Source organism: Bombus flavifrons, chromosome 2, assembly GCF_040668555.2.
Source record: "Bombus flavifrons isolate JBK064 chromosome 2, iyBomFlav1_principal, whole genome shotgun sequence".
Taxonomy (NCBI): Eukaryota; Metazoa; Arthropoda; class Insecta; order Hymenoptera; family Apidae; genus Bombus; species Bombus flavifrons.
In genome coordinates, this window is record NC_138443.1 from 10,451,274 (window position 1) to 10,464,014 (window position 12,741).

At 38.7% G+C, this 12,741-nt stretch overlaps 1 protein-coding gene across 8 annotated transcripts in view; it reads right to left on the reverse strand.

The window, feature by feature from the left end:
• The window catches only part of kug (FAT atypical cadherin kugelei), a 501,386-nt gene extending 489,675 nt beyond the window's left edge, over positions 1-11,711 (reverse strand). For all 8 annotated transcript variants that reach the window (XM_069132177.1, XM_069132176.1, XM_069132174.1 and 5 more), the window contains exon 1: positions 11,329-11,711. The gene's annotated coding sequence lies outside the window, so the exon portion shown is untranslated. The remainder of the gene's footprint in view (positions 1-11,328) is intronic.
• Positions 11,712-12,741: the final 1,030 nt, after the last annotated feature.

Sequence of the window (12,741 nt, forward strand, 5' to 3'; positions counted from 1 at the left end):
ATCTTTGATAAATCTAAGGGAAAAAAAAGGAATACAAAAAATAGTCAATACCTGGCTGGTGAAAAATGACAACGAGCATCGAAGAATACACAGAATGCTATTTCAGGGAATGGTTATTGACAATGTAATATCAAGATACTGCTTCGAGGAACGTGTGCAATAAAATGCAACTGTATGGCTATGCACGTTCGTACGTCGATCGTATGGTTGCGTCTGTAATGGTGCGAAGTTGTAAAATGCATGTTTAAACATATGTTAACGCTTGAGAGGTGTATACGGAATAATAAAAGTAAAGTTGTACGTGTATGTGTGCAAGTTGTGGTTTACTAGTGTGGCGAATTAGAAAAAACGATCCAGCTATCTAAACCGTATGACCTCCACAGTACGTATCTGGATATAAATGCATTTTTTTCCATGAACATTTGAAACCTGCTCTGCATACTGTACAGACTAATGACTAATACTCTATTACAGGCTACGAACGATACGCAATGAATTTAAAATAATCGAAACGATGACTGGTAGTTTCCAGCCACTGCTATATTCACGATCCTAGTGCTTGCTTTATAATCTGTTTCCTCTTGTAGATTGAATCTGAGTCAACGTCTATTAATTCAATACGGTTGTTCAATTTTCTGTATCGAATCTAACTATGCTATGAATATGAGATAAGAATCGCTCTCTAAACTCAAAGATGATAAAAAAGATTTGCACGGACGTGTGTTCTGTTTCACCTTGTTATCGAGTTACAGAGAACCTCTCAGATAAATTTACGTAGCACTTTCATAGTTCTTTATTTCTAAAACAAATATGAAAAATTATTCCATTCGTATATCACTCGAGAATTAATAAAATTCAATAAATTTCCGTAACACAAAAACAAGTCGTACCTATAGAACATCTATTTATACAAAGTTATTTCCTTACTTTTTCATCCTCTACAAAAAACTTTCTCTAAAATAAATCACCAATATCATACAGCGATTCATCTAGAACCCATCAGAGGTAAAACCATCTCCGCTTAATCTTTCCAAAAACTGCATCAATTTCCATAATCACTATAATTTCATTAATACACAATCATATACAATTCCTCGCTTATTTTTATTACATCCTGTATAACACACCAAAAAAGTTAAAACTGCATAACTACCGAACGATTTGCCTAAAATTCATCCAAGATAAAATCGGTTCCATTATTAGTCCGAAAAAAGTGCCGTTAAATTTCACGATTATGCAATTAAATTGTAACGAAGTTTCATCACGCACGAAACCGAGATTTGACGTAGAATTCACGGTGTCTCTCGGTCGGCTTCGTGCGTGTAAGCTGGCGTAAAGAGCACGCGAAATGGTATCGCGCGAGTCGTGCTTCCATACACGGGACGCCGTATCGCGTGTATTATAGAAATAACGCGAAACTTCTTCGCGGAACACGTAACTCGACTAGTAGGGAACAATGCCGGCGAGTCTGACGGTACTAGGCCGGCGTATCCGGCGAGTACCTCGCGTGTAAGTAAGAAGAACGCACACGCGTGTGCGTGCCAGAGAAGCAAGGTAGCTCAGCTCTTTCGTTCCCTCGTATCGTTACTCTCGTATCCTTTGCTTTTATACCGGCGCTTTATGACCGACGATAAAATTCGCAAGCCGACTCAACAAACAAAAGCGGGCATGACGAGGTGAGCGTCTGAAAGAAACCAATAAAGTAGATTTCCCCTGTGGTCGTCCATTGTCGATTTCTTAAGATCGTCGTGTCAGGAATCATCGTCCGAAAGCGCGCGTGAAGATTCTTCTGTTGCGAAGATTAGGAATTATTGGATTGTATTGATGAATCGAAATCGAATCTGTATTGATAAGTAGAAACTAATTTGATCACTATTAAAATCTTTTTTATGAAAAGTGCGTACAGTAAACTCCATCTATATGAACTTATCGGACGACAAGTAGTTTGTGATATATAATAGGGGGCCACATATTCTATTTACGATTTTTCGTCCATTTAATTCGGCACTATACGTATAAGCTCGTACAAACAAATGAAATTCATATAAACGGAGGGTGGTACTATCTAAAATTTTACCAGGAGAAATCGTTTATAAATGAAAATACAATATTCCTCATAAAAATGCTACTCTATTTTGTTATTCGATATAGAATTTGTTCGAGCGTGTAAAAACTTGGACGATAAAAGTATAACATAGCAATGCATCCATAAATGCGAAAAGAGATCATAAAAAGCACCATAAATTCCCTACAAAGGACGCTTATTCCATCTCTCCCTCAATTACATCCTCCGACCCATGTACCGATACCGTCCACAACAAAAAAACAATCACATATCTCCTACATGCTACTACAAGTTTATATAAACCCAACGATTCTCCGAAGAATCCATTGTATTCGCCAACACGCTCATGGCATCACCCGCCGCTTTCGACCTGCGATAATAGAGACAAAATGGGGGAAGATCCCTAAGCCCAACAGCTTAGCTCAACCAACGACGAATTGAGTCGTCCAACCTACCGACAAATTCTTTCCCCTTCGCTCCAGCAATCATCACCCAACTACGTGTACATACATATAACGAAACACACTATCCAGATACCTCGCGTACTAAGTATGTACATCATCGTTCCGTGATTTACTCGCAAAACGCTGGTCGTAAAATGAATCGTAAACGATCGTAAGCTGCTTCGGTCCGGTAGGTAGCTACATAGAGAAACATGTACGCGTCTCGAAAGCGTGACAAAAAACGGTGGCAACGAAAAAAGCTGACCGGTCTGTCGAGCGGCGCTCGTTTAACCAAGAAACACAGAAGACGGTTTCGAGATGCGGATCGTTTACGTAAGGCGTTCCACTGGTATAAAAACGGGCGAAGGTAGCGGCGAAGATTAGCGACATTCGTATCATGGCGCATACCTACTCCAGCGGCATGTACCGAATTAGAGGAGGAGCTTATTACCGTGGCTGTAGCTGTGCACTCTATAATCCGGCCGCACTTTCCACGACTGTAGATAACTGTATAACAAAGCGCCAGAGCCAGCTACGTGTCTCTTTCTCTTTCTTTCTCTCTCTCTCTCTCTCTCTGTTTCTCTATAACGAGACATGGTTATTGTTTCTAATTTAAAGCAACGATTTCCTGTCGCGCCGAGTAGAAACTAGACGCCACCGTGTTAAGTCGTTCGTGTACGCTAGGTGAACGGGTGACTGCCTCGGTTCATTCATTCGTTTCCTCGTTCGTTGCGAGGAACGAGGTTACGTGGGTTATATAGGGTCAGCTATGCGTGCAGAATACGCGTAGGCTTCCTCGGAGTGGCGGTCAACGACTCTGTCGCCGATTCCCTCGACTTTGGCAACACGGCTTCGCGTGGCAGACGTCTGCGACACGACGAATCAGACACAAGAGAATGAATCGTAAAGCACTTGCTTCACAGCTTCTTTTATATGGGTAACGGCCGTCTCAGTTGGTGTTATATATCGTGCCTTGATGGTCGGGATAGTGATCTAAGCGATTTGTGTCGGTTTAAACGCAAAGCCGAGGGAACTGTAGGAACAACTAAGGAAGACGTTTATACGACGTAGGATATTTGGTGTGAACTGCGAAAAGGAAATGTGGTATCAAGGTATCTGAATCATCTACTTATACAATGTTATGGTGTAGATAGTTTGTTCATTTAGGATAATTTAGTAAGATTTTAATGCATTAATGTTTGAAACTGATTCTTTCTTTTAGACGACAGAAAATGTCAATGATTTTACAAATACAAGTAATTTAAAAGGTAAAGAAGATTCTAGGTTCCTTCAGCCAAGCAAATTCTCCTTACAAATTTCAATGAATATTTTATCTTATGTACAAAACCTAAAGCGAGAAACATTCTGACAGATATACGTTGTCAGTCAAACGCAAGAAGTGGTATGGAAAAAACAGAACCTGACAGACGTCACTTTTTCCAACACTTAATTAAATATGCAATTACGTGTTTCAACTCAAACGCACTGTTTCCACGTCGATAACATACCTATTCTAAGCTATCCCTGCGTAAATTGACTACAAAAATTAGGAAATGCTGAAAGAATACGGACTTCATATACCGCTCGAACGACAATAAAAGGTATTTGAGTAACCGAAAATTCAACTATTTATGGAACAGTGGGTTTTAAATATTCCTCGTGGCAACGATCATCGGCTGAGTGAAAGAAACGGCATCTCTGTTCATTACGAGGAGAGCGATCTCACGAGCGCCTCGTAATAAGGCGTACTCGGCGCGAAACTGGTCGAGCTATTATCTTTTTTTTTACGACACGATTACCGGCGTCTTCGCGTCTGCGACTGAATTGGTCCATCCAGCGAACTGTATTCGCACTTCTTGCTTTACCTTCATCGCAGACCAATTTTCAACGATCTGATTTTGTTGCGAACGATAAGAGGAACAAAACGTGAAACGAATGAGAAGCAAAAAGGAGCGAGACGAAGATAGAAAATTGAAAGAAAGAAGAAGGAAAGGAATATAGAGAAGCAGGAAGCGATAGATAATAGAAGATGGGAAGCGGAGACAGAGACGGGTCTACGTAATTTCCAGGTTATTAATCAGCTCAGGAGTTCTAGCGCATTCCCATTTGCGATCGTTTCGTCGCACATCCCGTGGACTTAGCTTAATAATCGCAATACCGTGCTAAGCCCAGATTACTTTAAGTGCTTCAACATTTATCTGAAACGTACTTTTACGAAATATTCATGCCGGGAGTGGCTCGACTCCGAGAATAGCGGCGGAATTAGTTGATAATTGTTGCATAGGTAAGAAAATTGCAGAGCTGGGTTATATATAATACTTTATTAACTACACGTCTTACAAGGTACGATATATCTCGTGCTGACTCGTGCGGCTACCGGCACGGAAATACCGAGAAAAACGAAAAAAACTGGCGGTTCTCGGATACCAGCGACTGTCTCGAATAATAGTAATGTTCGTATATGTATAATCTCGAAACAATAACGCTCTTTAACAATAATGGAAAACGATCTACCAGCTCTGCAACCAATTGTAAGAAACAAGATTAGATCCAGGGGGAAGTAGACGAGACAAACGTTTACTAAATCAAGTATTTATGGAAGTTTTCGTGACTCAATGAGTTTTCCCTCTTTATATTAAATAGATCGAAGCGCATGTAAAACAGGTCGTAATAAGTCAAAGAACATAATTAAATAAACAACGTGAGAATGGATGAAACCACGGTTAATTTGTTTAACATGTATCTCAATTAACTAACGTATTACGAATGACAAATTAATTAACACAATTCATGTTTAATTATATACCATTAATTTTGTATACATTATAGCGAATGACGTTCAATTAGTACATGTTATTGGATGATACGTTCTTCAGGGCATTATCGCGAATTACGTATATCGAAGTTAATTAAACTTGACGAAATACCCTGTCACATTTCAATCGAAGAAAAACCTTCCGACGCTGTTTATTCAACGTCAAACTATTTCTATGCTATATTAGAAATTAATAGCTATGAATATAAAAATCGATGAAGAATATATTTTCTTCATTAACATTCCATCCACAACGGCGACGGCAAGAACAGGAAGAGTTAGAAACAATACTAGTGCATCTTATAGAGAAGAATCTATCTTCCACGTTACAATATCTTTTAGGAGCTCCAAGTATAGCTCGGTGGCATATAATACATAAGAGCTCGTGAAATGCACGTTTCATGCAAAATATTCCATCTCGTACCTTCAATTTGTACGAGTTTCTTACGAAAAAGGCAGCAAAACGATTTCATATTTCAGTCACGTCTATACGCATTTTACGTTCCGATTTTCGATCAATTTTTTTTTGAAGAAGAAAAATGCGTACACCTAGCAAACGCATTGTCCGTGGTTGTATCTCCTATTGAATACTTTGTATACCTGTTGCAAAACTGAGCACAACGCTACGTCACCTATTCAACCGAAACGGTCTTCCATTCTTCGCGGTAAATAAGTTTAAATAAAAAGGAAAAGCAATGACGGCTCGAATCGAATCACGTCTACCTTTGAGATCTCTTCGAAATTTCTCGTAATGATTATCGAAGTCACATTTTTTCGGAAAAATATAAATGAGATTATACATTCATAAATGTGTTCGAATATTTTCGTGAGCTACTGTATGTTACAGGCAGATATAAAAAAAAAAGAAAAAACAAATAAGAGACAAAGAAACGGCGGGTATACGAGATTGCTGAGACCAGAAAAATTCTTGCTAATGTGACGTAGTTTATAAATGTTAACGAGAATGTAAGGTGGCAGTTTTCTCCCAGCGAAACCATGCACGTAATCGTTATATCGCACACCATGAATTTCCACGTTTTCCGCGATGCTATTAAAGCCGGTAAATACGTCAAGTAATATTTCATTTCCGGCAGTTTCCTCGATTACGGTCAAACGTATAACGCTCAAGTATTTATTATTTCTTCCCGTATAAAAAGGACACCATGTATTACGTTCGAACATTACTCGCGAATTTTTTAACTCTTCGTTATATCCTAAGCATGTCATATTCTTCGCATTCTAATTCTCTGAATAGCAATACCACTTCGATGGTAATAACTATACTGTCTCACGGATAGATCGAATTAATTCTAGTAAAATTACTGGTATTCGCTGAAAAAATGTATTCGCTGAATGTTACCATGTTATATTTAACCTACTAAAGTTTACCGATTAAATCTTGCAAACATTAGGAGAATAACAAATAAATATGCATATATTATCATCTGGCATTCGTTTTTATTGTACGTGCAATCTACTATAAATATAATCTCGCATAAATTCACAAAATTATTTCAACACTCTTATATTTCGTTTCTTTAAAAATATTAAGAATCGTAACCCAAGTGTCTTCATATACTATCAAACAACTAAATTTGTAAGATGTAAAAATGAACCAGCAACGAAAGTAAAATCCGTGTTTGACCAAGTTACGCGAAAATAAGGCGCGAAGGAATGGAAGTTTGTTAGAATATTAAACGGAAGGTTGCGCGACCGACGCCGTTGAACCATAAAAGCGTGTAAAATATCGATCTCGACGGCGTTCTTAATCGAGCCGAAAACTTCGTTACAGGATATTCAATGAACGTCGAACAATCCATGGAACTCGCGGCTAGGTTAGACCACGTTGCTCGTGCGTCAGACATTTCTCTATGCTTCGAGCATGCATTTCAAAAATCCATCTTTTTTCCACCGATGCACGTGTCGCTGTTTGGTCCTCGCCTTTTTCATGCTCTGGTTACGATACGAGTGGAGGCGAGTTTACTTCAGATTGCACCGGCCTCTTACAAGCGTTTAAAAGCACGATACGAGATCGTTCGAGAACGTAGTACGAACTATAACAACGTCTGATTTGAAATTATTTATCGTAGCAACTCCACGTACGAAAATACAATTGAACTGCAGCTCCGTTTGAGAAAGAACATATCAACTTCAAAGGACGCATAAAAGGAAGCAATTTTACATATGAAAATACAATTGAGCTGTAGCTCCATTTGAAAAAGAACATATCAATTTCAAAGGACGTATAAAAGAAAGTATAAAAGAATCAATAGAGAACTGGAACAAAGCAAAAATAAGGTGACGATAACAGCGACAATCAATAGCCCTGTCCGCGTCGTGAAAGAATATATATTACTTCAATAAAAATCAGGATCTCGATCGATTAAGACACGAAAAGAATGGAATAGCCAGTACGAATTCGAGCAGAGCATTTACCACTCGTGCTTGTTTCCTTCGTAAAATTAGCCTTTGTCACTTTCGGATCAGCACTCTCGAGAGGCTGAATCTAAGACCGTGCCAGCTGTTCCCGTGCATTAGAGCCGACCCATCGTTGCCGTCTTTATACACCAGCCGAGCTTCTACTCAACCATTTATTTATTGTCTTGGTCGAGTTTACGATACCTTCTCTTCGCTTTCCTATTGGCATCGGTGTTTTTTACGAATCCTAACTAACGTTTTCACCTATTTTCCAATTCTCTGTAATTCGATCTATAGATACAATTTTCCTTCTCTCTTCTCTTTCATTTGACGAAGTTAATTTTTATCTAGGCAAGCAGCTCCGAGAAATGTCACGATAAAACAGTGGAATCGTAAAATACCTGTCCTACCACTTTTTCATTTCTATAGATTCGACTGTTAAACCGACCAGGTCAATTGGACATCGATTCCGTCGTCACGAATGGACTGTATTAATCAGCGGTTATCTCCGATGCTTGGTTGTATCCATTTGAGCAACGTTTCTAGGACGGATAATGGATAATCGTCGGCCACCTGTCCCTGTCGTAATCCCACGAGGTGTAATTAACGAAGCCTCGTTAACATGCGGACTAAGACAAGAGGTCAAAGCACCCGTGGAAACTACGTACGTAGCTTTTAACAACGTACCGTGGATCCCTACTAATAGACGAAATAACCGACGATACGATTTCGAAGTATATACCACTATCCTCGATTCCTATATGATTTCTCTACGGTGAATCTTATCGTTGGACAAATTTAGGTGGTGCCTGTTTGCACGCAAACATATCAGTCAGTTAACGAAGAACAATATCGGATAAAGACAACTGAGGACGAATACATGACAATTCCATTTTTGTTGGTGATTATGACATGATGATTAGGACATGATACAGTCGAAAGCTTGTTAGGTTCAAAGATGTTATGACAAATGATATTTTTGAAACTTTCAAAAGGACAAAGAAAATATATATACTTCACTTCAAAATAATAATATTATTTTAATATATATAATATTGAATTAACAGTAATATTTAAGTAAAAGTATAAGTTATTTGATAATAAATAGAATAGGTTGACAGTATATTGCATTTTAAAATTATGTTTCTATTTTTATATATAGGCTGTGTAAGTGTTCTCCCGTGTTGAATTTTATGATATTCTCTAGTGGTTCGTAAAGTAGCATGCACGCGTTATCACGTCTATTCAGTTTTAAAAAACAGCGATACATAAATTCCTGATCAGATACATAAATTGCTATTCTAGCTCAATGTTACTGTTAAAATATACAAACTTGCCGAGCTTATCAGGAATTGGTTGCAAACGGAGAATTATGCTCTTTATTGAAACATATTGCTCGAAAGTAATTGGACAATTGTGTAATAAAGCAATTGAAACATCAAATGATCTACCGTATTACGTATAAATCAGAGAATTGAACATTGATTTTTTTATTATTGACATTTAATGCGTTCTTTTAAATTATTCAAAAATATGATTTAGCTGTTTCGGCCAACAAAATGATAATTACTTGATTGAAGTCACAAACAATATGTGTATAACAATCAAAATGTTATTGTGCACGAAAAATATCTGATAATAATAAATTTATGAGATACAGGGAAAATCAAATCAAAGAATATTACTCAGGTCCAACGTTTAAACTATTGCGTTTCCATAATTAAAACAATAAACAAATAATTAAACATAAAACAAAAAACTAAACAGATAATTTTTAATAAAACCACTTTCGGAAACCTTTTTTCCGATTCCATGCCAATTTTTTGAAAAACGAACTGCTAGGTATATTTTTTATAACACTTGAAACCACTGGACCATTTTGCGCTTATTAAACAATCCTAAAAATAAAATTTTGCAATATCTCTCCATCTACGTGTGACTTTAGAATATATTTATCCATTTGAAGTTTAAACAAAATTATTTTCTCTGAACGTCGAAACAATGCAATTTATTCAAATACACACATATTCAATGGTACGATCTATGTAGCTACGATAATATGCTCGAATGGCGACTTTTAAACGTGCGTACAATTCGCGTTTAAAGGATAATGAAATATAGACATTCTTTTACAGCTACGATCTATCCGCTTTAAAACGTCGTGGTTCCGTCGTTCCGGGCGAAAGAAAAGTTTGCTCATCGCCTGACGAATTCGAATGTTTCTTGCCTGCACGACACGTTACACGGTAAAAAAAATGTTTTTTTCGAGAACTGGTTTTTGAAACTAAGAAACTCGTTCCGACATAATAGAGTGGCCCCGAAGGATTTCAATGTCCATGGAAAGGTACACATTCGTTAAGCCTTAACACGGATCGGTCTCGTCGTCCGTTAATTTAATGCGAATAAATATCGCATCTATCACTTTCTTTCCTCCGTGACTTCTCTCTTTCTTTTTGACGCTCACGAATGAAAAAATAACATTCTTGATGATAAAACAGCACAAGCATCGTAAAATAACACTCTAACCCTCGGGAGATCCTGTGCATATTCGTTTAAAATTCTTCCGACTGCGTCAATGTTATATTTTTATCTACGCCCTTGCATTTTTTATTCGAATATCAGAAAAAGCATTATTAAAAATTTCATGTAACTTTACTTTCTTTTACGTTCTCTTTCTTTTTATGAATACTTTTACGAGCAGCACAAAGCAACGAGCGAAGTAAACGAACGACCGAGTTTGTTGACACTGTATACGAGACGAGCACATTCTCGATGCCCTTAGTAAAAACATGGCAATGCTAAGGTTCGTCAAGCCAAACAAATGGTTCAGGTGTTCCCCTAAATCTAAAATTCCCAGAATCGCCAGACACCATCTGCGGCGCAAAATGGAACAATGTTTGTTGTTACAAAATACGCCCCGGGTCAATTTTACGATTAAAAAGAATTCACCGCCAAACAAAACGTATACATATGTTTACATTTGATACTGGATCAGGATATCGGATAAATTCAATGAATCGGAGTTCTTCTAATTTAACGATTTGATATTCAGTCGAGGATACACATACGTCACAGTTTTTGATTGGTCACTAGAGTCTGCTGTTGATCATAACGAAAATCGGTTGTCTTGATTTCATTATCGAAAAATCTACCATCAATACTCTTGGCTTCTCTGTAGCAAGTTTCGGAGTGCACGAAATAAGAAACGCGTAAATTTCACGAAATCTTTGCACCGAAAGAAGTTTTACTACAAAACGTTTTAAAATTGTTAATTTTCTTTCCCGCGCCATAAGACTATGGTACGGTGGATCGACGACGCCATTTTGTGGCATATACGCGATCGAATATTTGATCGATAAACTGAACGCCAAGAGCATTTCAAAATAAACATTCTACCAAAACAGTTAGAGATCACCGACGATTAGAACTACGCACATCGAAATCAAGTACCGATCACGTAATCCAGACACTTTACACAGAATATTTTTGCAAATGATCCCCCGACAAGTGGGTTGAGGTGGTATGTATATCCTTGACTGTTTTTGCGTTCGAACATTTCAAGACACTTGTATGAATGCGAGACGCACCTTTTTGAATGTCGAGCTTCGCTCTTGCTGCTCTCTCCCTCACGGTTCTCGTCACGTTCCGATGCTTCAGATTCAGGTAATCCAAATCGAGGTAGTTGGTGGCGAACAGACTCGAATAAAACGCACCGTCCGAGTCTCACAAACGCGTGTTTCAACGCGTCGTATTGTGCTCACTGAACTCACTCGAGTTACGTACACGCGGTCAAAAAACGAAATTACTGCATGTAATTCGTTTGTTTTCACTATTACACCGAATTTTCACTGTACGTCGAGGCCGTGCACCCGGTATCACACGCGATCAAAACAAAGAAAACTACGACACACCGGAGAAGGCCGTCTCCACGTGTAAGCCGGCGACCACTGGAAAAGAGCGTCCGTCACGTCGGAGCGGCAAGCCGAAACTAGCGCGCCGTGCGGCAGTCAACGAAGGCGAGCCTAGCAGGCCTTTCTCCCATCTCTCTCGAGCGCCAACTCTCCTTCTCTCTCTTCCTTTCTAGAACCCTCGTTTCTCTTTCCCACCGTCGCACCGTTTCTCTCTGTCTACTCGGTGTCCTCCTCCCCTCTACGGACCCAGAGTTCCCCTTCACGCGCAATCCCTTCCTCTTTGCACCGTGTTCCACAGCCGACGACGATCCCTTCTCCACGAACGATCTTTTACACAGACCAGCCAACCCGATCCCTTTTCCAGCCGAGTCCCTCTAGTCCGGCACGAATATCCACATCCACCGTGTGTACCGTGCTCTTTCGTTCTCCCCACTTGGGAGAACCTCGGCCACGTTATGCACCACTGCACACAGTGCACGCAACATCGGGAACGATACTCTCTCTGGTGTACGCGGATCTCACCAACGCCGATCGACCTGATATTCGGAGTTTTGATGAATGGATGGCCTCTGTGTGGATATGGAGAATATAAGTTGCTCCATATAACATGATTCATGACGCTAAAGTGAGACGAACGGGTAGGTAGCACGAATTCGAGTTAGACATGTCAAAGTCTGTTTTTCGATTGTTCAGTTTTGTTCCAGTGTCCGTGCGGGTAAAATAATTTGGTTCGAAATAATTTAGTCTTCCATGTGACTTTTTTCTATGAATTTGATACACTGCATCGTATAATTTTATTCGCCAAAAATTTTTATCTCCGAATTAAAATCAATTTCTATGATGTACGTTGGTATAAAATGTACTCTCATGAACTCTTCTATGACTGAAAGGGCAATGATTGCTCATAAAGAATGAAATAAAAATATAAATTTCGTTTGGTTTATTCGATTGCGTGTCGTTTGAAAAAAGAAAACAAGTTTGAATATGAAGCTGTCATGAGATCGTTTCATCATCGGTGAAATTTAGTACGGTTTATATCATGTCGACATACCATTTTTTCCAAAGTGACAACATCGTACCGTCGCAATA